This window comes from Equus przewalskii, chromosome 28 (genome assembly GCF_037783145.1).
Source record: "Equus przewalskii isolate Varuska chromosome 28, EquPr2, whole genome shotgun sequence".
NCBI lineage: Eukaryota > Metazoa > Chordata > Mammalia > Perissodactyla > Equidae > Equus > Equus przewalskii.
The window spans coordinates 38,180,134-38,202,167 of record NC_091858.1 but is presented as its reverse complement, the minus strand read 5'-3'; the positions used below and the strand labels follow the sequence as shown (position 1 = coordinate 38,202,167).

At 46.7% G+C, this 22,034-nt stretch overlaps 1 protein-coding gene and 1 long non-coding RNA gene across 13 annotated transcripts in view; one reads left to right on the top strand and one right to left on the bottom strand.

Moving 5' to 3' along the window:
- LOC139080151 (uncharacterized) overlaps positions 1–22,014 on the bottom strand; it is a 76,918-nt gene extending 54,904 nt beyond the window's left edge. For 2 of the 3 annotated variants that reach the window (XR_011534417.1, XR_011534418.1), the window contains exon 1: positions 20,795–22,011. This is a non-coding gene — a long non-coding RNA (uncharacterized lncRNA). Of the gene's footprint in view, positions 1–20,794 lie in introns of all 3 variants that reach the window. The other variant, XR_011534416.1, reaches the window with a different exon arrangement.
- DLGAP2 (DLG associated protein 2) overlaps positions 1–22,034 on the top strand; it is an 817,721-nt gene that overhangs the window by 142,969 nt on the left and 652,718 nt on the right. The gene's annotated exons all lie outside the window — the stretch shown is intronic.

Below are 22,034 nucleotides of genomic sequence, written 5' to 3'. Positions count from 1 at the left end.
GAGCCTGTGGATGAATATTTCAGACAGCAGGAACCACAGGGACAAAGGCCCTGAGGTGGGGCTGTGTGTGATGTGGCCACAGAGCAGTTGGAGCAAAGGGAGGAGGGGAGGTGGCCTGGGGCCAGAGGGGCCGCGGGGAATTGTCTTATTCTCCGTGTGGTGGGCAGCTGCTGGAGGGCTTTGGCAGGGGGCGCAGTCTGACTTGAATTCGCCAGCATCCCTCTGCCTTTCTGTCGAGAGTAGAGACTGTAGCAGAGTGAGTGGAGGGCCAGACAGCAGCCCCAGCCGTGGTCCAGGAGAGAGAAGTGGTGGAGACGGGCTTCCATCCTGGGTGCCTCTTGAGAGTAGAGCTAACAGAATTGAGTGGTGAGTTAGGTGGATGTGGTGTGGGAGGAAGAGCGTGGTCAAGGGCGACGTTGGGTATTGGCCTGAGAACTGGGTAAATGGTGCGCCACTTACTGCGTTGTCTTCATTTATCAGGTTCCTGCGTCACCTTCCGCTGGCCGTCGTATCAGACCTCGGGTTCCAGGTGGACAGCCCCCCTGCCCTCCCCTCACTTTGCACGTGGTGTCTCCTCCGCAGGCGGTGGTTGCTCCCCACCTTTCACCTGACAAATGTCTTTTTTAAGGTTCAACTGAAAGCTCATCTTTGTGAGTGTGCCCTAGTTCTGTTTGCCTCCACCTTCTCCCGAACGGCACCCCCAGTGGGCCCGGCTCCCTCGGGGCATTTGTTTTAACCACTTCAGTCCTTCTCTCTGGACGTAGCTCTAAGCGCCTGGAGGGCCAGGTGCCCACGGTGCCAGCAGACATAGACACCTGGCTGTTGAGAATCTGATGTAAGGTTTTATCTGAGTAAAATGCTTTTATAAAGCATTCATCTATTTGCAGTTAATTCTTAGACCATTAATGCTGATGTACGATTTTCTTCACTTTTTATAAACTATTTCAGGGGCACACTTACGAATAGAGAACAAGGTACTGCTCACCACTCTGTCACTCCTCATGTTTGTTAAATCGTAACATCGTGCCTAATAGGCTTCATGCTTCCCTTTTTCGAAGACATAGGCATTGAGGATGCAATTCCCGGAGGATCGTTCATACCCTCCTCCGTTCCGTTCTCTCTTCCCGCCCCGGGACCAGTCTCCGTCATGCATCTGGTGGCATTCGCAGACATGTGTTTATCACAGATGACATATTTCTGTGTCCACAAATAATATGCAGGGGTGTTTGCACGCGTGTGCGGGTGGAAGTTTGTTCCTGTGGATACGTTTACCTTAAAAGTTAAGCTGCTGCCTAGTTGTTGCGTGTTGAAAACGACTCTGCTGGCCCTTCCTGGGGCTGGTGGAGTTGAGGTGGCTCCAGACTTTCCAGAGTCACAGCTGTGCTGCAGCGACGGTTCTGTGTGTCTCCTCGGGTGAAAGGACGGTGTTTCACTAGACACTGGTTCTCGAAGGGGAGCCCCAGATGCAGCAGCTTCAGCGTCACCTGGGAACTTGTGAGGAACGTCAATTCTTGGGCCTCACTTCAGACCTCTGGAATCGGAAGGTTTGGTATTAAGGCCCAGAAATCTGGGTTTTAAGCAGCACCCCAAGTGATTCTGATCCAAGCTTGAATTTGAGAACCTGCTCTAGGATCCGTGTTGAGGGGATGTCTGCACTGTAGACGGAGAGAATCTTTACCTTGACATTATTTTCAGGTTGGTGTGCAGTGTGGCGTCCCCTCCTTATCACCGTGTGACGATTCCTCCTACTTCAGTTCTCGTGCAACCATTGCTACTGTAAGACTTGACGTTTTGCATCCTGAAGGCGGTGGGGCGGTCTCGTTGTATTCTTCTCTTTGTTTGTTTGCAAATCCTTGATTACTAATGAGATTGCATGTATTTTTCTAAAGTTTATTGACTCTTCATGTTTCCTTTTCTGTTAATTGACTCTGTGTCCTTAGCTCATTTTCCTGTTGGGTGGTTTGTCTTTTTTTGACTAATTTATAAATATTCTTTATATATTTAAGATAGTAAGCCTTTGTCAGCTATGACTTGTTTTGTAACCTATTTCATAGTGTCTTCTGTTATGCATGTGTTTGAAAATGTTAATTTTAGTTAAATTTTAAAATCTACTTTCTGTTTTACAATTTTTTATTTCACTTTAGAATGTCTTCTATACCTCGATGTGATAAAGGGTGCCAATTATTTTCTTCTAAAGGTTTTAAAGTTTACATTTCACTTTTGCATATTTATTTGCCTAGAATTGTTTTTTGGGGTATGGGGCGAGACAGAGATGTAATTTTATTTTTTAATATGGATAATCTGTTTTCTCCAATTCAGTCAACTTCCCATCAATCTGAAATATGTCACTGTTATAGGTCAAGTTTTCACACGGGTAGGGATCTATTCCAGGGCTCTCTGTTTTGTTTCCTTGGTGTGTTTATTAAACTTTTTGGCAGTAATTCTCTTTCTTAATTGTTATGCCTTTAAAACAAAATAGCCTAGCAGAATTTGTCTCTCCATCTTGTTCTTTTAAAAATTGTTTTAATTGTTCTAGGCCTTTTACTTTTCCACATGAAAACTGCTCATCAAGTTCCCCAAAATGCTCCTGAGATTTTGGCTCAAATCAGTTTGAATTTATAGATTAATCATTGGTGAACTGATATCCTTACCATATGTAGTTTTCTCTTTTACAAGCACAGTGTATCTCTCCATATATTCAGGATTTCTTTGATGTTCTAAATAATGGTTGTTATTTTATCCACTTTGATTTTGGATGTCCTTGGTTAGATTTACACTTAGAAAATCTTATTGTTGCAGCTCCTGTTGTGAATGGGATTTTTTTTTCAATCTGTTGCCCATTCTCTTTGGCTTCTCCTCTTGTGTATGTGCACCACAGAGTTTTTATTATTGATTTAGTGCCCAGCAATCTTGGCTACTGTCTCGGTTTGTCAGTAGAGTCTCTTGGATCCTCCATATGGCTTGCTGTATTATCTGCAAAATAAACTTGATCTCTTTGTTTCCATATTTTTGTATTAACTTTGTAGTCTGTTAATTTTTTTGCTGTCTAGAAGGTTTTCTTTCTCATCTTTAGTTAACATATAGACCACTGAGAGGAAGAACTTGGCCACCTGCACTCCATGTGCCAGTGTGGACCAGGGTATCCACGGCACTGAAGTTCTCTTGCCCCCTGGAGGCAACATTTACAACCAAAGTAATCTTTACACTCAAAATTAGTTTAAAAAGGAGCTGAGAAGGAAAGAAAAGATTGAATACTGGTACTTAATTCATGGCTGCCACTCTCAACTTACAGCTGTAGGTTTGAACGTAAATGCTTCTCTAGTCACACTTTCAATATAAGTTCTAAATACTTGTGTAAGAAGTTTGAGGTCTTAACACTAAATGTGATTTGGACATTTTTTTTTAAAGAACAAATATTTCTTGGGTCTGTAGCTCCCAGCGTAGTTCTTGATGCGTATTAGGTACTGTTGAGAGAGAACAAATGAAGGAGATTCAAAGATGGTTGCTCAGTTTTTGTTCTAAACAGAAATTTTGCAAACCTGGTACCTTTAAATATGAAATCAAATACAGAATTCCAAACAAGCTGGGAAATTGTTCAGAAAACAACAAGAACTGTATTTGACAGTTTTAACCATGGCAATCGTTTATTGAAAGTATTGACACAGCAAGCCTGATACGTATTCCATTGGTGCTGGCTGGAGGTGGAGCAGCATTTGCTCGTTTTCCGTGTCACTGGAACAGCAGGACCTGTCTGCCCTCCAAGTGGAAATGGGTTTGCTGGTGGACTCTTCGCTGTTTTTGCCAGGAGATTTCTCTCTGCTGATAATTCACATGCCGTTTTATGCCTCAGATAATACTGTGTGTGGCTCAGGGTAAATAAATGCAGATTATCTTTTTTGAAATCATCAGGAAATTATTTCAAAAGGCTGTTAGGTAGAAATTCTCCTCCCACCAACTGTTTAGATTAGCAGACTTGCGAAAGAAATTCCAACCTTCTGCATCGATGTTTTCAACACCGTTTTCTGTAATTCTTCTGAAATATACGTAGAAGCAATAATTTCATGGTTTCATGAACTTGTCATGATTGTGCTCTTCTGGTAGATCCAAATTTAATTGAATTTGAAATAAATTAAAACCTATCTTTTGAGCACTGCTTGAACTGTGCAATGTCTGACACGTGGATGCCGAGGGGCAGAACCATTGAGAAATTAACTAGCTCCTGTATCAGCTGAGGACAAAGCATCATGTTGTGAGCGGGAGAAGATTCCGCACCTGAGCTGGAGTGAGAAACAAGCTGGAGGCGGGGCGTCACCCCCGTGGGCATTCTGACCAACGCGGGAAGCACTGCGTCCTGTGGCTGACCGGCCGTCTCTTGGGTGTCTTGGAGAGAGCGCTGGACGTCAGAAGCATAGGCCTCAAGTTTTGTTCCTGGAAATAACTGTGTGGCCCTGGGAAATTCACTTAATTCTACCTCCTCCTCAGTTACATCATCTGTAAACCAAGTAGCTTAGAATAGACCACCTCCAGGGTTGCTTCTGAATCCACTTTTTTTGTGTGTGTGTGAGGAAGTCTGCACTGAGCTGAAATCTGTGCCATCTTCCTCTATTTTACATGAGGGATGCTGCCACAGCATGGCTTAATGCGCAGTGTGTAGGTCCATGCCTGGGATCCAAACCCATGAACCCCAGGCCACTGAAGCGGGACACATGAACCCAACCACTATGCCACCGGGCCAGCCCCTGAATCCACATTTTTTGAGTCAAACCTGAAAGCGATTGACTCTGAAGCCTCAGCTTGTGAAATGGAGATTTTCCAGGTTCCCAGATGCTGGTGTTGACACACCCATAAGGGACTGTGAGTGGTGTCCGGTCTCGACATTATTTGATCTTTTCCTTATCAGCGCATATAACTGATCAGCAAAGTGGGGGAGATGAGTCAGAGTACTTTCCGTTGCCACATAGGTGTGGGTCCTTGAGTGTCCGAGTCGGTGTGTGTAACCCTTCAGATCTAGAGACAGGCCATGGCAGCACAACTCACCTCAGGTATGTGCTCCAGAGCCCGCTGTTCCTCATTGTTATGAGTTGTTTACCTGTCACGTTAGACTGCGTGAGTCCCGTGAGGTTGTTCTGGTGTGTGTGACTCATGTTGCCCACAGAATGGCTACGTGACCAGTGGAATTCACGAGCAGGGTGGTGTTGGGATCCGAATGGCAGTGAGGGTTTACACTCGCCCTGCCCCCTCCCTCGGCTGGGACCAGCTTTATCCAAGGGTGTATTTTAACCCCAACGGTGTAGTTTTCTCTCTGGCCCAGTTCTAAACTAATCCCCGTGTCACTGACTGAGTGGTTGACTGTCCTACACAACAAATAATGATTAAATCCCCAAGATGTCAGATTTGGTGACCTTCGGCTTGCCGTGAAGAGTAATTTCTTAGTTCTCATTTCAGTGTCGGCAGATACTGTATCTCATTATATTTCAACGTTCAGCTGGTGTCCGCGTCTCTGGAAAATAAACTCTCAGAGCTCTGGAAAACACGTGAAGTTGGTCTCGTGGCTGCAGGAGGGACTCTGACGGTTTCTCAAGATGCTTTGATAGAATATTTGAACTTGCTTTTGATTAAATTTGTGTATTTCCGCTCGTTGTGAGTTAGGAGCCGTAAAATGTGGGATTCGAGGATGGCGGTCAAACATCATTTCTGTCAGTAAACGTTTCATGATGGTAAAGTGGCGAGTGTTATCTGTGTGTTGGAAGCTCATGACACACTCACAAGTGGTCAGGTCCTGCATTCACACTGAGAGTTTATTTCTTTAAAAGGGATCATTAAAAATAGTAAGACATTTTAAAACAAAAATTAATATCTATATTAGTCAATATTCTTGTCATTTATGATGATAAGATAAATTATACACTTGCTTCTTTTAACGTCTCTTTTCTGCTTTGAAATTTTAAGTTGTGTGTATTCCCAGATACAGGAAAATTGCAAAGTGGATTTAGGAATCTCCGATATAATCTTGTTGAAAATTTGAATCTTTTCTAGACTGAGTGACCTTGTATCCATTCTCAAGTCTGGAAACGGTAGGTTTTCAGTGTTCAGTTAACAGGCGAGGGCCCTCTCCATGTACCATCGTAGATATAACCAGAGGAGCCCACGCAAGGTGTTAATGGGCTGGACCCGCCATGCCGTGTTACCTCTTGGCCTCAATTAATGTGCTGTCTCTAGTCTCTCTGCTTCAGCTAGATTGGGATGTGGAAATTTCCCTCGGCAGTCTCCCAGCCGTCACTGTTGGAGTCCAGTTAATACAGAGTGACACAGAGGAGAGTGCGGCCACTCCTGAGTGCTGAGCCCACGTCTCATGCTTTTCTGTTAGCTTCTGGCTGTTAGGATTGATTTTAAGATTGTGCTTTAAAGCTAGGCTTTCTTGATTTGCGCTATCAGTTCTACTTTCAGAGTAGAAAGGAGCTTTTCCGCGTGGATCTGGTGCTATAATAGGCCTCAGGCTGGGTTTAGTGTGGGCACCCTGTGTGCGTCCACAATCGATCATTCTCCATTGGACTCCTCATCCTTTACTTTCCAAATTGCTCATGTCTCTCCAGTGTAGGTTTTTATATGGTCTTTAGTTGTGGGAAGAGATAAACTTTATGGCTAAATATAGCTTTAAGATCGTGGTGGCAGCTTGGTTTCCTGAACGGTGTTCTCTTCTTTCTGCCAAGCCTGCTGTGAATCCACTTAGACCTGTGTCTGTGAACTGTTTTCCCTGTGGCAGGGACGGGCTTTCTCTGGTGTCTCCACGTCCTCGGCTGGTCCCCCCGGCTTTGTGCTCCTGCACGCGTTGTCCTGAGGAGGGTGTGCAGTCTGTGTGCGTGTGGTAGTCAGCGGTTTACAGTGCGCCCTTAGCGTAAGAACAGTCTTTTATTTCTCATCCTCCCTGTTCGATCTATACTAAAAATAGGTTAAGGGGACTAGTTAGCAGGGCACAGTCTTCTAATCCATCATTCTCATGATTTTCTTCCTAATCTTTGTGTAGAAGAAAATACGTGATCTGAGGGCTGTATTTTGGGGTATCTTGTGTTTATTTAATTGCTTTATTTTAGGTCAAGGACAGTGGTAGGACAGAGTCCACCGGGTCTCCAGCATTCTTAGTGTACGGCAGTCAGTCCTCCCTGGAAATTCAGCGACTGGAAGCCAGGAGCCCGATCAGGCTTCCCCTCCACGTTGGACCCAAATCTCTCTCGCTGTGTCTCTTCTGCCCAGTGGTGCCAACTCTGTCCTCTAACCGCCCACACTCACTCCCCTCTTCCCGTCGGGTACCCCCAGGACACGTCTGTGTGCTGGTGCTATGGGCGGGTGCCACTGACTGGGGGGAGCTCAGCCTTAGGAGAAGGGTCCAGGAAAAGCTTGAGGACATCGTCCCCATCAGGTCTCCTCCAGTTAAATATGTGCGTTTTTAATTCCTAGCCACATAAGGTTGTTGCCATCCCCTCACCTCCTGGTAAACCCGCCTCTCAGAGACCCACTCTGTCCACGTGCTCTGACAGCGCGTGAGTGAGGGCACCTGCTTTACGGCACAGGGACGGTTGACTTCCACGGACACCGCCCGTCCTCAAGGACATGCCGTCAGCCAGTCCTCAGTGAGCCTGTCGCAGCCTCTGACGGTCATGACAGTGGTTCTAAGAGTTTTTCCCAGACATCGTTAACGAGGACCAGCAAACTGGGTCCTGTTCATTTCTAGAACCTACCGTCTCTTCCTTTCTGTCAATCGGGCCAGGATTTATCATTCCTGTGCCCCCTGCATCTTTTCCTGTCCCACGGCTCAGAGGTGACTTTTTTCTGTCGCTTCAGTGCCCCGAGGTTGAACTGGAGGGTCCTTAGTGTTTTCGCCATCTCGATGTCCTGGTGCTTACTCTTTGCTTGTTTCGCTCTCCAGCGTGCAGCCGCTCTCCCTCCCAGATGGGGTGGATCAGAGGAGGAGTCGGGCCCTCCTGCCCTCTGTCTGTCTGTGAGGGGTCTAACTCTGTAACTCCAACACGTGTACTGTTCACCTGCCGTCACCATAGGAAGAGCGACCTTGGAGGCGGGTTCAAAGGCAGAACCTGCAAATTATGTTGTACCTTTGTCTCTGGGGGCTGGTTTGTTCCAGGCAGAGAAACTCTGCGTTTTCTGTGTCTTTCCCCGGCCAAAGCAGCTGTTTTTTTTTTTTTTTTTTTACAGTTTCATGTTGGAACGCGTTGAGTTCAAGTATGTTTCATTATCTAAACTTTACGCCCCTGATAGTTTTAATTAGCAAACATAAACCCGTTAGGCTGTGATTTTCCTGATGGGGTGGGGAAGGAGGAGCAAGGCTTGAGGTCAGGTGTGAGCTTCTGGCAGGTGCTGGGTCCTCATGACACTGTGACTGCGTTTTGACATCCAGGCTACTCGAGAGCAAAAGGACGACGTTGTTACAGTGACGCTGTGTCCTGTGGAGTCTGCTGTTCATGTTCAGGTGGACCTGGCGGCAATCTAGCCATACGCATGACTCTGCAGAGTTTTAGGTTTTGACTTTCGTGATTATGAATAAATCACCCTGATGTGGCTGAGGGTTAGTATTATTATTTAATGTTAGACATGAACCTTGTCATCTATACTGTATGTTGGGGTGGCTGTCTCAGATTTCTCAGTGTGTAATCCCTGTTCTTGTTAGTTTCCGGTTGGGGAAATGAAGCTTTGAGTAAATCTGTTTCAAATAAAATTCTAGGACATGAACCTAGTATTATTTAAGTGGTATATTTTGTATTCCACTCAAGCATTTATTGTGAACATATTTACTCAGCTTTCTTGTGACAGTTATACCAGTTTTTTTTTTTTTATGGTGAGGAAGATTTTCCCTGAGCTAACATCTGTGCCAGAGATGCCACCACAGCATGGCTGCTGATGAGCGGTGTATGTCTGCACCGGGGAACTGAACCCAGGCTGCTGAAGTGGAGCAGGCTGACTTAACCACAAGGCCATGGGGCTGGCCCCCACAATTGTACCAGTTTTATACTCTTTTTGAAAAAGTTTAACATCTGAAAAGATAGTTCAACATTGTAAATGTTATTTAAAAAATTTCTCCGGGCCAGCCCGGTGGTGCAGTGGTTAAGTGCGCACGTTCCGCTTCGGCAGCTCGGGGTTCACTCGTTCGGATCCGGGGTGCAGACGTTGCACCACTTGGCAAGCCATGCTGTGGCAGGTGTCCCACATATAAAGTGGATGAAGATGGGCATGGATGTTAGCTCAGGGCCAGTCTTCCTCAGAAAAAAAATGAGGAAGATTGGCAGCAGTTAGCTCAGGGCTAATCTTCCTCAAAAAAAAAACTTTCTCATCACTCCCTCAATCGTGCATTCATTGCTTCAAATGTAAATACTTATAAATTATGGTTATATGCTTTATTTTTAGCTATTTAAAAATGTTTTCACTTTTTTTCCCTTGAATATTTATATCTAAGCTGGTATAATTAACCTTAAGGATAGGATGAGAAAGGGCATAAAAGGGAAAGAGAATTGTTTTTATTTATTCTTGAGACTCTTGTTTTGTTTGTCTTAAGGAATCATATATGCTGTTGCATAACCACGTGGTTATCACCCGTTAGGTGCCGGTGAGCTCTGCCTTGTATCAGAGTTGCTGTTGGTCCCACTTGTCTCTGGGACTCTCTCTTCCAGACATTGTTTCATTGTCTACGTGTGTTTGCTGGTACTTGGAAGACCATATATTCCTGTTCTCATTTTTGATTCAGAAAATCTAGTAACTGTGAATCCATAAGAGATTTATCTACAGAAGAGCGAGCCGTCTTTGTCATTTTATGAAACACTCGTGAAAACATCTCCCCGTGAAGAGGCTACACCGAGGTGTGGAACACGTGACCATGTCACAGCTCTGGGACCGGCACTGCCCAGCGCTGACCTCAGATCAAAGCAGCTGGAGAGGATGAAGATTTGTCACTGCCATGGATAATCCAAAAAATGTGCTTGAGTTTCTGAAGATGGTTTTAAAGAAGAGCTCCAGAAACATTTTAATGAGTGTCAGCCTCTTTGAGTATTTGCTGTTCTCCTGAGGGTGTAACACTTTGAAGGAAGTGGAACGTATAGGTTTTGGTGGATCTGATACATATTCACTCCCACCTTCTCAGAGCTGCACACCCTATGGACAGTTTGCCCCTCTTCTGTCTAATGCCATCACAGATCAAGAAGTCCTGGAGAGCAAATAGCTGGAGACTGGAATGTCGGGTGGTTTAGAAATGGCGTGGATGTGCAGTGTTGTGTGGTTTTCTGTCATCATGTCTCCTGGTATTTTTGGTCCATCGCAACCTGCAACCAGCTTTGCTCTTCTCCCCCCTTTAAGGCCTTAACTCTTATCTCTCTTCTCTTCACTTTTATTGCATATGCAAAGCTTTGCATAATTTTGAGCCAATTTATTATTTTCCCCTTTGTTACCAATCAGCCACCCTAGACAGTTCCTGTGAGGTTGGGAGTCACGGAGCCTTTCTCTTATGTCGACTCTCCTTCCTTTAACGCCCGCAGAGGAGCCGCAGACCATGCACTGAAGTCGGGTTACTTCGTCCCAGTGTGCCCACGCTTCTTCCCGCAGAGAAGTGATGCCACCGCCCCAATTCTGTGTCCCGGTGGATTTCTTCAACAGTTCCTCACCTCCAGCTGAGGTGATGGAGCGTATTTTCTCTTTTCGCAAAAGAAAATTCCGTTTGTACTTGTAGTCTGAGAGCTTGAATGTCCAGTAAGTAAGTAGATGTTTCTTAATTTTACTCTGTGGAAAGTGATAGGCAGTCATCGCGAATCACTAAAAAGAAAACACATCTCAAGCTCAGACTTTTTAATGACCCCAAGACCTCGTGTCTGCTCCCAGGCTAGTGGCTGGATAAAGTTGAACTTAATAATCCTAATAAGAAAAATGGAAGACTCCTTCATCTTCATAATGAATATGCACGTGTCATCTTGCATCGTAGCTGGAACATTTAGGGACCAGGAACTGCTCAGTTTGAAAGACTGCTCCCCGGGCTCTGGGTCACTCTGGATACAGTGGCGCCTAATAATGATCGAGTGACCCCTGCTGGGCGCCCTGCTGGGTGTGACATGCTCCCAACAGCTTGACTGCTCCCCAAAAGGGAGCTTGTGAAGGACTGGAGAATGAGGCTACGGTGGTCCCTTCAGGAACGCAGAGGGTGAGGGAAGGAGTGAGAAAGCTGTCACGACTAATTTACAGACAATCATTTGATGTTAAAAGTCCAATTCTAGGTCCTCTTTCCATTCTTCATTATACACTTGACCATTTTGTATCTACAAAACTATTGCTCTCTTAGAATTTTCTCTCTGGCTTCTCTGGCACAACATTACCCTAATTTTCCTTCTTCTATGGCTGTTTCTTGTCAATCTTGCCCCAGAAGTGGACATTTTTCAGGGTTTGTAATCCGTGTTTCTCCCTTGACAGGCTCTGGGAGCTGTCGTCTTCTTTTACAGCTTCAGTTATTCCTTCCAAGCAGATGATGTCTGTAAATTCATGCCTTCCACTCTGGCCTCTCTTCCGGCACCAGCCCTCTTTGCTGGGGTGCACTGACCGCGCCTCGAATTTGTCGCATTCACCGTCTCTCCTGCTGCCCTGAAAACTCAGCTGCCTGTTACATACACCGGCCTGTCTGTGTTAATGGAACTTGCTGCTCCCCACTCACTTTCTAGTCTGTCAACAGTCTCCGTGGTTTTTTCTTCACAGCACATCTTCAGTCTCTATTTTTCTTTTCTTTGTCCTTGCCCCAATTCAGCCCATTATCTGACATTTTTGCCTGTTGCTTCTCTGTGAAAGATTTCCAGAAGCATCCGCCACGTTGCGGCACACTTAATGAGCCCCTGCCGTGGGATGTGGGTCTCCATGTGTGTTCTTGTCCTGTGCCTTCAGATGTTAGTGATGAGGGGTGGGAAGAAAAGAGATGCGGCTGTGGGGTGGGCCTGGGGTCTGGGAGTTATGTTTCCCATGTGGCCGTGTGGGCAGAGCTCTGTGGAATCTGAGAAGCACGATGTGGTAGGCCCAGCAGGTCCCCGTGACCACCTCTGGCTGTTTCCCCAGTTCAGAAATGCGTGATGGCAGCAGAATGTCAAATCCGGGCTCAGCGTTTTCTTTCCTCTAATTCTTCAGAATAAACAGAAGCAACCAAACGACCCCATTATTTCCCCTAAATGTTCCGTGGCAGCAAATCCAGAGTCACCGCCAGCCTTTCCTTTTGCTGGCACCAGGTTGTAGCGTCTGCTTGTGATAATTTAAGTGATTTTTCCACCCATGCCATGGATGCCTGGTGCTCCCTTCCCACAGAAGCAGGGTCTCTCACGGCCTCAGACCTATTCAGATCACAGACCAATGCTCGGACCCACCGTGTTTTCCTTCCAATGGCTGTCCGATTGTCCACACCTAAATTAATTGATTAATCCATCTTTCATCCAATTCTTAATCGAGTTTAGATGGACCTTTATTGTGCACTGAATTTCCGTGTGTACTTTGGTTTGTTTCTGCATTTTTCTTTTCTTCTGTTGCTGTAGCAACGTCATACTGTCTTACGAATAGTTTGTAATGTCTGACAGGGTAATCCCCTCTTCACGTCTCCACACGTTTATTCATCCAGATAAACTTTAAAATTGTGTTTCAAGTTCCCAAGAATCACTGTGGAATTATGATCGGGATTGTTTTGGATTCCCAGATAAAGTCAGGAGGAGCTGGCACTTTGAGACCATCTACCACACAGCCGTGCGTGCTGCTCCATTTATTTGATTATCTTTGAAGTCGTCTTTGTTAGTATTGGAGTCTTCACACCCTACTTGGTGTTACCTGAGACGGCAGGTGGATGTTGTTTCCTACTGCGTTTTTGTTGACTTTCTTCTTACAGATTCTATAATTTTCGCTTTAGCCGTTTCAGCACATTTGGATTCATGACCGACTACGACTTCTGCTGTTTATCCATTATGATATCGTCTTCCTCTTCTTGACAGTTTTCCTTGAACCCAACGATGCTCTGTCATAGCATCTCAGTTCCTGTCTGCCTGTGTATTTTGGAGACTTGAGAATTGGATTTTATTTTTGAAACAATCTGAGTCTTTCTCTTTCTGGGCAATTTTATCCTGTTTAGTATAACTTATTTGTGCTATTCTTAAGTTTATATTATGGCTTAAAAACTTTTTAAAAAGTTATGTACTTTGCTCTATGCTGTGCATATTTTGTGTAATTTCTTTTCATTCTTCCCCATAAATTTAGAAGAAATTTATTCTACTGTTTAAATTTTGTTTTAAATAATATATTGAAGTCTCTGTTTCTTGATTATTCAATTTCAAAGCAAGAACTATTAAGAAATGTGAAGAAACATACACTCACACTTTTAACTACGTCCAAACTTTCCTTCTACCCAAGGAAAGTTTTTGTCTCGTTAAAAAAAAAATAGGTTTATTCAGATGTAATTCACACTCCACACAATTCACCCGTTTAAAGTGTACAATCCAATGATTTTTAGTATATACACGTCACCACAGTGAATTTTAGAATGTTTTCCTCATGCTAAAAAGAAATGCTGTGCTCTTTAGCTGTCATCCCCCATCCTCCTGTGCCCTACCTCAGCCCAGGCACCCCCGTTCTACGTTGTGTCTGTAGATTTCCCTGTTCGGGGTGTTTCATATGAATGGAATCATGTGACATGTGGTCTTTGCTGACTGGATTTTTTTCATTTAGTGTAATGTTTTCAACATTGAGTTCATCCATCTTGTAGCATGTATCAGAACTTCATTCCTTGTGAAATTTTCTGTTTATTTTTAAAATGTTTTAAAAATTAAAAAATTTTTATGGTTGTGGAAAAATATACATAATGTAAAATTTACCTTTTCTTTTTGACTTTTTTTTTTTGCTGAGGAAGATTTGCCCTGAGCTAACATCTGTGCCAGTCTTCCTCTATTTTGTGTGTGGGCCGCAGCCACAGTGCAGACGGGTGGCGTAGGTCTGTGCCTGGGATCCAAACCTGGGCCGCTGAAGCCGAGCGTGTTGAATAATCACTAGGCCATGGGGCCAGCCCCCCAAATTTACCATTTTAACCCTTTTTAAGTGTAGAGCTCAGTGGCATTAAGTACATTCACGTTTCTGTGCCACTGTCCCCGTCTTCTCTCTCCAGACCTCTTACATCATCATTTCATCGCCAAATTGGAAGTCATGAAATTTTACCACTGTGTTTTCCTCTGAGAGTTTTATAGTGTTGGCTCTTATATACGTCTTTTATCCATTTTGAGTTAATTTTTGTGTGTGCTATGAGGTTAGACTCCCACGTCGTTCTTTCACGTGTGGCTGTCCAGGTGTCCCAGCACCATCTCTCCGGAAGTCTCTTCTTTGCTCGTCTGGTGGTCTTGGCGTGCTTGTTGGAAATCAGTTGATCATGAAGTAGATACACTGATTTGTTCTTGGGCCAGCACCACACTGCTGTGTAGTAAGTTTTGGAATCCAACTGTGAGTCCTTTAACTTTGTTGTCCTTTTTCAAGATTGTTTTCACTCTTCTGGGTCTCTTGTGATTCCGTACGATTGTCAGAATCACCTCGTTAATTTCTGTAGCGAAGAGGGTTGGGCTTCTGATGGGGATTGTGTTGAATCTGTCAGTCCGTTTGGGAGCACTGCCACCTCAACAAAGTTGAGTCCTGATCTGTGAACACGGGTGTCTGTTCATTTGCTTAGATCTTGATTTCTTTCAGCAGTGTTTTATAGTTTTCAGAGTGTAAGTTTTTCACTTCTTTTGTTAAATTTATTCTTAAGTATTTTATTCTTTTTGATGCAGTTGTATTTGTCATTGTTTCCTTGGTTTTATTTTAAGATTGTTCAAGTGGATAGGATTACAATTGACTTTTTATGTTGATCTTGTATCCTTCAACCTGCTGAACTCATATATTAGTTCTAATTGTTTTTAATGGATTTCTCAGAACTTTTCATATACAAGACCATGTCATCAGCAAACAGAGGTAGTTTCACTCCTTCCTTTCCAGTCTGGGTGCCTCTTCTTTCTTTCATCCCCCGATCGCCTGGCCAGGACCCCAGCACAGTGATGCATGGGAGCGCTGAGAGCCCACGTCCTTGTCTGTCCCTGATCTGAGGCAGACGGCGTCTGGTCCTCCACCGTCAAGTATGATGTTGCTGTGGGTGTTTTTGTGGATGTCCTTTATCAGGTTGAGGAAGTTTTCTTCTAATCCTATTCTGTTGAGAATTTATAATTATTTTTATAAGTTGTGGCTTCGTTTTAGTCCCAGGGCTCATTGCTGTTATTTGCTTATTTGTTTGGTGACTGGCTGGACCATGTTAGGGAAGTGCATCCTGCACCCCACTCCCAGTGTTAAGGGTTGGGTGCCGCTTCTCAGGCAGACACAACCATGGGTGTGCCCACCTCCCCTGGGATGCCGTGGGCTTGCAGGGCTTCCTCCCTCTCTTTCCCATCCACCTCCATCTGGTAAACTCCATGACTCTTGGGAAGATTGTCCTTAGTTTTCAGCTGGGCCCTGGAGCATCAGTTGCTCTACAGATGAATCCGGTCAAATTTCAGTTCCCTGGAGGGAGTGATACCGGCCCTGATACTGGTTTCCCTACATTGAACCCAGCGTGTATGGGGTGAAAACCAAAGCACTCTCCCTGTTTACTCCTTGGCTTCCTGGCTCCAGAATCTACCATCCCCCATGGAGGAAGACAACCAAGGACAGCCACCTGGATTCCTTATTTCCTCCTCCTCCCTGCAAATAGTCTCAAGACCAAACAGCCTGGTGGAAAAGCTCTGACCAGTGAGGCCATGTGCTCCCCCTCCCCTACCTCAAACCTCAAGTAAAAACCCTTCCTTTTAGCTTTTCAGGGAGTTTGGGATTTCAGCGTTAGCTGCCCCTGCTCCTTGCTCAGTGCTGTGCAATAATAAAATTCCTACTTTCTTCCACTGCACCTGGTGTCACAGATTGGCTTCTGCGCAGCGGGTGAGCGAACTTGTTACCCCACAAAGGGCATGATCTGCTCAGTGTGAGACAGAAGCCAATCAAGAGGCAAGACGGTGGCAGAGAAGGGCATTTATTAAGCGATAAGCTAGCAAATCGCAAGATGGGGGTACCAGCATCCTAAAGAACCATCTTACGGGGTACACAGAATCTTGAAGCAGTTACAGAGGCCAGTGGGCTGTAGGGGAGCGTTAGGAATATTGACTCTCAGGTGTTACAGACTGGGAGTGGCCACACCAGATCTTCAGTCGTCACTGATGACGGCTGTCAGCACAGACTCTCTGTTCGGGGGTCACCACATTCCTAAGGAACTCAAAAGAACGAAGTTACTGTCTTATCACAGCTGGGAGGTATATGCACAAGCAGGAGTCCTAGAATCTACAGAGAAGGTGAATCTCCTGGAGGGGGCACATCCAGTGGGGTTAGTCAGTCAGGGGTCATTCAAAGCTACAAGATAGCTTTATTCTCTACAATGTGGCTTCCCTCACGTCAACCTTGTGTTGAGCCCGTTTCAAACTCACTTCATGTTCTGGATCAGGAGAAGTTTCTGGCCCCTTTTTGATTGTTGATCTGACCTGAGTGGGCTCCTCCCGCCTCCTCCTCCCCAGTTCTCCCTGTGTCCGGATCTCCTCCCCGTCACCTTTCACCTCAACCTCCACTAGTTTTGGGGGCTCCCTTGGGTGTGAAAGTTCTCTGTGCTCTGTTGCCAGTGAAGCAGTTGGAAGCGTTGGCTTCTCCCCTGTGTGCAGTCTCTGAGCCAGGGCTCTGGAGCAGGGGGTGGGGACCACGTGAGCTTCTCTTTGAGTGGTACCCCGCTCTGGGAGCTGAGCGCTTGGTGGGGTGGCAGCAGCCTGGGGTTTCCTCAGCTTCCTGTCCTGGCCTGGAGTCACCACATCATGTGCCGGGCGGGGTGATGGGTGTCCCACTGTTCTCTGTGCTGCACTCAGGGAGAGACTGTGCCGTGTGAGGGACCTCAGTGGGTGGAGGGGGCCTGTGGCTCTCCACCGCGTTCACCGGGGCTTGGCCTCAGCCACGGGCCCAGGGGGCAGCGTGTGAGTCCCTGCAGAGCCTCCCCCACGCCCCCGCCCCCGGAGAATGGCTAGGGAGTGAGTGGCCTGTTGTTGGCTGTGGCCGTCCTGAGTGCTGGGAGGGAGGCAGGAGGAATCGGTTTTGGTTCAAATGCCACAGACTTTCACCTTTTTCACCAAATTTTCAGATTTTCTTAAATAGACATTTCTCCACTTGCTGTTTGCCTCAGGACCATTTCCAGAGGCTGTAAATGGTGGTTTTGTTTTGTTGTAATTTTCCCCACTTTCAGGGGAATCGGCAGTGGCGGTCCTTGTGCTCTGGTGCCAGCTGTGGGTCTCCTGTTTAATGATGGGAGAAATTGGAGCGTGTTGAGATGCTCGTGTGGAAAGGTCAGTGGTGGGGGGGCGGGTTCCACATGTGACAGAGATGCGAAAATAATAGAAGCAAACCCTTTAAGGAGAGCGTGGGATGGGGAACAGTCGGGGCTTCAGCTTCAGCTACATGGACGCGTCTCCAAATGAAGAGAAATCAGAGGGACCCCTGGTCTGTTTAGTGCGAAGTTCAGAGTTCCTGTGCATGGCTTTGCTCTTCCTTCTGAGGAGGTCATTGAGGCTGTGGGTCAGAGGGCACGGGGAGCAATCACAAGGCTCATGCAGCCGCTGGGAAGAGAGAGAGAGTGTTTGCAGGAAAGCGTGTTAGGATTTATAGTTAGGACGTATGGGGGAGAGTCCCATACACTGTAGTTCTAGACTTATCAGCCAACAGTTGTTATTAACTGGGCTCAGGATTCAAACTCTTTTTTTGTTTTTTGCTTTTTTTTGGTGAAGAAGATTTGCTCTGAGCTAACATCTGTTGCCAATCTTCCTCTTTTTTTGCTTGAGGAAGATTAGCCCTGAGCTAACCTCTGTGCCAGTCCTCCTCTATTTTGTATGTGGGACGCCACCACAGCATGGCTTGACTAGTGGTGTAGTTCTGCACCCAGGATCCGAACCTGCGAACCCAGGCTGCCAAAGCAGAGCATGTCAGGCATAACCACCACGCCACAGGGCCAGCCCCCAGGATCACACTCTTGATCTCATCATGCTGATGGTGTATGGAGTCCAGGATTGATGGTGTGCTGGTCTAAGGCTGGATTGAGGGGTTTCCATTTCTCCACATCCTCACCAGCACTTATCTCTTGTCTCTTTGAGAACAGCGATTCTGACAGGTGTGAGGCAGTGTCTCACTGTGGTTTTGATCCGCATTTCCCTGGTGATCAGGGCTGTTGAGCATCTTTTCATGTGCCTGTTGGCCATCTGTGTGTCTTCTTTGGAAACATGTCTGTTCAGGTCCTTTGACTACTTTTTAATCAGATTATTTGTTGGAAAAAGGAAACTTTTGTACACTGTTGGTGGGAGTGCAGATTGGTACAGCCAGTATGGAAATCCCTCAAAAAATTAAAAATAGAACTACCATATGACCCAGCAACCCCACCTCTGGATATATATCCAAAGGAGATGACATCGATATCTTGAAAGAGGTCTCTGCACCCACACGTTCACTGTATTAGTCACAAGAGCCAAGATTTGGAAACAACCGAAGCGTCCACTGACAGGTGGATAAAGAAAATGTGAGGTGTACATTCACATATAAAAGAAGGAAACCTGCCATTTGTGACAACATGGATGAACCTGGCAGACATTATTCTAAGTGAAATATGCAGACAGAGAAAGACAGATACTCTATGGTATCACTTGTAGGTGGAAATGTGGAATCTAAAAAAAAAATCTTATGTCATAAAAACACAGAGTGGAATGGTGGTTTCCGGGGGCTGGGGGCTGGGGGCTGGGGAAGTGGGGAGTTGTCAGTCAAAGGGCACAGATTTTCAGTAAGTTCCAGGGATTGATGCACAGCCTGGTGACCGCAGTTAACACGACTCGATCGTATATGTGGAAGTTGCTGAGGGAAGATCTCACGCACTCTCAGCGTGTGTGCACGCATGCAAACACACACACGCTCACACTCACACACTCCCGAGTGAACTGTGTGGGGGGTGGATGTGTTCATCGACTTGATTGTGGCGATGATTTCACGATGTGTACGTGTATTAAATCATCACATTGATCACTTTAAATATGTTGCAACTTTATTTGTCAATTATTCCTCAATAAACCTAAAGTGAATATATTGAGGGGGCTTCCAGGGTCCTTACTGACCAAAGCTGGCTAGGTTATGTGTTGAAACCTCAATTATGTCCATTATTTTAACTTTTCAGTTTTTCCCTTTGCACAGATGCTAACTGGACAGATTTTACTGGATCGGAGAGGGAAGTTGGGTGTTTCCCTTTGGGTCTGACCAGTGCCTTTGCTGAGGTACAAGAACCAGTCCAGAGGAACATGACTGTTTCCCCCAGCCACTGGGGGGAAGAGCGCTCTCTGCTCCCCCAGCAGTACTCTGTCGAGACCAGTTACGTCATCGTCCTGTGAGGGGCAGGTGTTCTGTTGGAGTGTTCACCAAAACAACAGGCTCTGCTTGAGGAGCAGGGTGGGGATCTAAGTGTGTGGCCGTGCGATCAACAAACATTGTGATTTTGTCCATCAGCGCTCACCTGCCTCCTGTGGGGCTGTGCTCCAGGAACAGCCATGCTTGGCTTGGGAGGCACTTTCTCTCTGACTCAGGACCCAGTCCCTGGGCGCCTCTGATGTCCTTCTCTGCATCCCTTGTCTTGGGTGTGGTTCCTGAGGAGCCAGCCCTGGGGAATCTGTTGTTTAGTTACTTCTGCCACCGCCCCCCCAAACCCTCCTCCCCCAAGTCTGTCATTTTCCTACTTAGTGAAGTTCCAAGTGTGGACGATTCCATAACGGATCTTCCCGACTCGACACCCGGAGGAGATGGCTGCTGCTCAGAAAACCTTGTCACCGTGCAGTGGACGCTGATTAAGAAACAACATGGAAACCCCAAACGGTCTCCGCTTTGAGTCTGGGGCAACCAGCAAGCTCTCCTATGTTACACAGAAGCACAGAGGTCGTCAGGAAACGCTGTCCCCGCCTGCCCCTGGCTCCTCTGAGTTGTGTGACTGCTCTTCTTCTTTCCTCCTTTGCTCTGTTTGGGGGGTGGGCATGTCCTTCGTCGGTGGATCTGCTGTCCACCTGTGTTCTCAGCGCCTCGTCCTTCCACTCCCTCTGACCTCGTCCCGTCAGGCTTGCTCCCTCATTTTACTCCTTTTGAGCCGATTATTACCACGTCCTCCTCACCGATCTGCTTGCTCCCAGCATCCTTCCCACCAGCCCCTCGTGCGCTCTGCTGCCAGACTCTCCTCTCGGATGCGTGTCTGAGACCCCAGCCGTGTTTTGTGTGAGACCCCGTCAGTGGTTCCCAGGACAGTGTCCAGACTCACCCCTGGGACTGTCCTTGGTGACTGTCCCATCTGTGTGCACCCCACAGTCCAGGCGGCGCTGCTGAGACCCCACCCACGGGGGCTCTGCCGAGAACAGCGTCCCCTCCCTCTCTGCCGGGCTGGCGCCTGCTCGCTCGGCCCAGCGCAGCTGCGACTGCCTCTGAGCGATTCCTCCCTCCTCACCCGTGGCTGAGCTGCTGCGAGTTACTCTGTAGCTGGGAGCACCACCTCCCCTCTGATGGGACGCAGCTTTTATCCCCGACCTGCCCTCGCTCGGCAGGTGCTCCGCACGCGGTGGAATAAATGAGTGAGATCGGCCTCCGTTTTGCAGAGCTACAGTGAGATTCACAAGAACCTGCAAAAATTACATGCAATGTGACTTACCGTAATAAATGGAATCTTACATATTTTAAAGTAGAATATTTCTTTTTAAAACAATTCAGCAAAGTTGTAAAAGCTAGGATAGGGATGTTTACTTTTCAGAAGAGTGACAGTCTGTCTTTGAGCTGTGAAGCTCTCTCCGGGTGGCGCTGGATCTGCAGGTGTGGACCTCATTGACCCCTCAGTTGTGTGGAAGACGTGTGTCCCCTGTAATTTGGCTGGTTGTAGGATATTTTAGCAGAGATTCTGGTTCCTCTTCGGTTCATATTTCTCAGATTGTTATATTTTGGAAACAAAATTGCAGTTGAAACAGCTTAATACCCGAGGAGAAATAAATTTAAAAGAGCACATCGTTTGTCCTTATCTCCCTGTTTATTGGTAACGGACACTCTGCGACTTTCATTCCTGGGGAATAAACTGAAATGTAACTGAAAAGATATTAGTCCCCGGCCCTCCGCCGGCCGACTTTGTTCATTCGGAAATGTTTGGGTTCCGCCGTGCGCAGGCTCAGAGCACGAACCAGTCGCGTTTACAGGGAGATGGGCGCTGGTGGCGTGTGCACGTTGTGGGCACTGAGATCTTGGTGTCAGGAGTCGGGGAACAGCCCCCGGTGCAGACGTGTCTCTGTAACACTTGAAATGGTGCCTTCATGGAGAAGTGGATAAACAGTCAAAGGTACTTTGAATGAGAAATACCTGCCTACGTACGTACACGATTGTGTATTTATATGTACACGCACACGTGCTCGCACCTGCACACGTACATGTATACCCGTGTATTTTTACTGTGCAGTCAACCTCAGTGTCCCTGTGTGTGAATGAGACGCTGAAGGAGACCCTGGCTTCGTTCACTTCGCTCCTTGCCAGAGCACGTGGGCGTCCCTGCAAGCGAGGGTGGTCCTGGTCGTGCTTCACCCTCTCCGTGGCGCGCCGAGTTTCCTGGTTCTTTTCTCTGTGGCCCCAGCGCTTGTTCCTTCTGCGTGGCTCTCCGTCTGTCTCCACGTCAGTGTCTATGTGAATAAGTATTCGGAATTAATGCTGTGTGTTGAGTTTTACAGATGACACTGCTAAGGTCTGCTCCCTCCTTTAGACAGTCATCGCTGGTACCCACGGGGCATCGATGCCCAAACCACGGACGCTCAGGCCCCTCAGTTGGCCGCACAGCTGCAGGCTCTGTATCCGCGAGTCCCGCCTCCGCGGATTCAACCGACCGCAGATGGTGACGCAGGACGTGCGTGATCCGT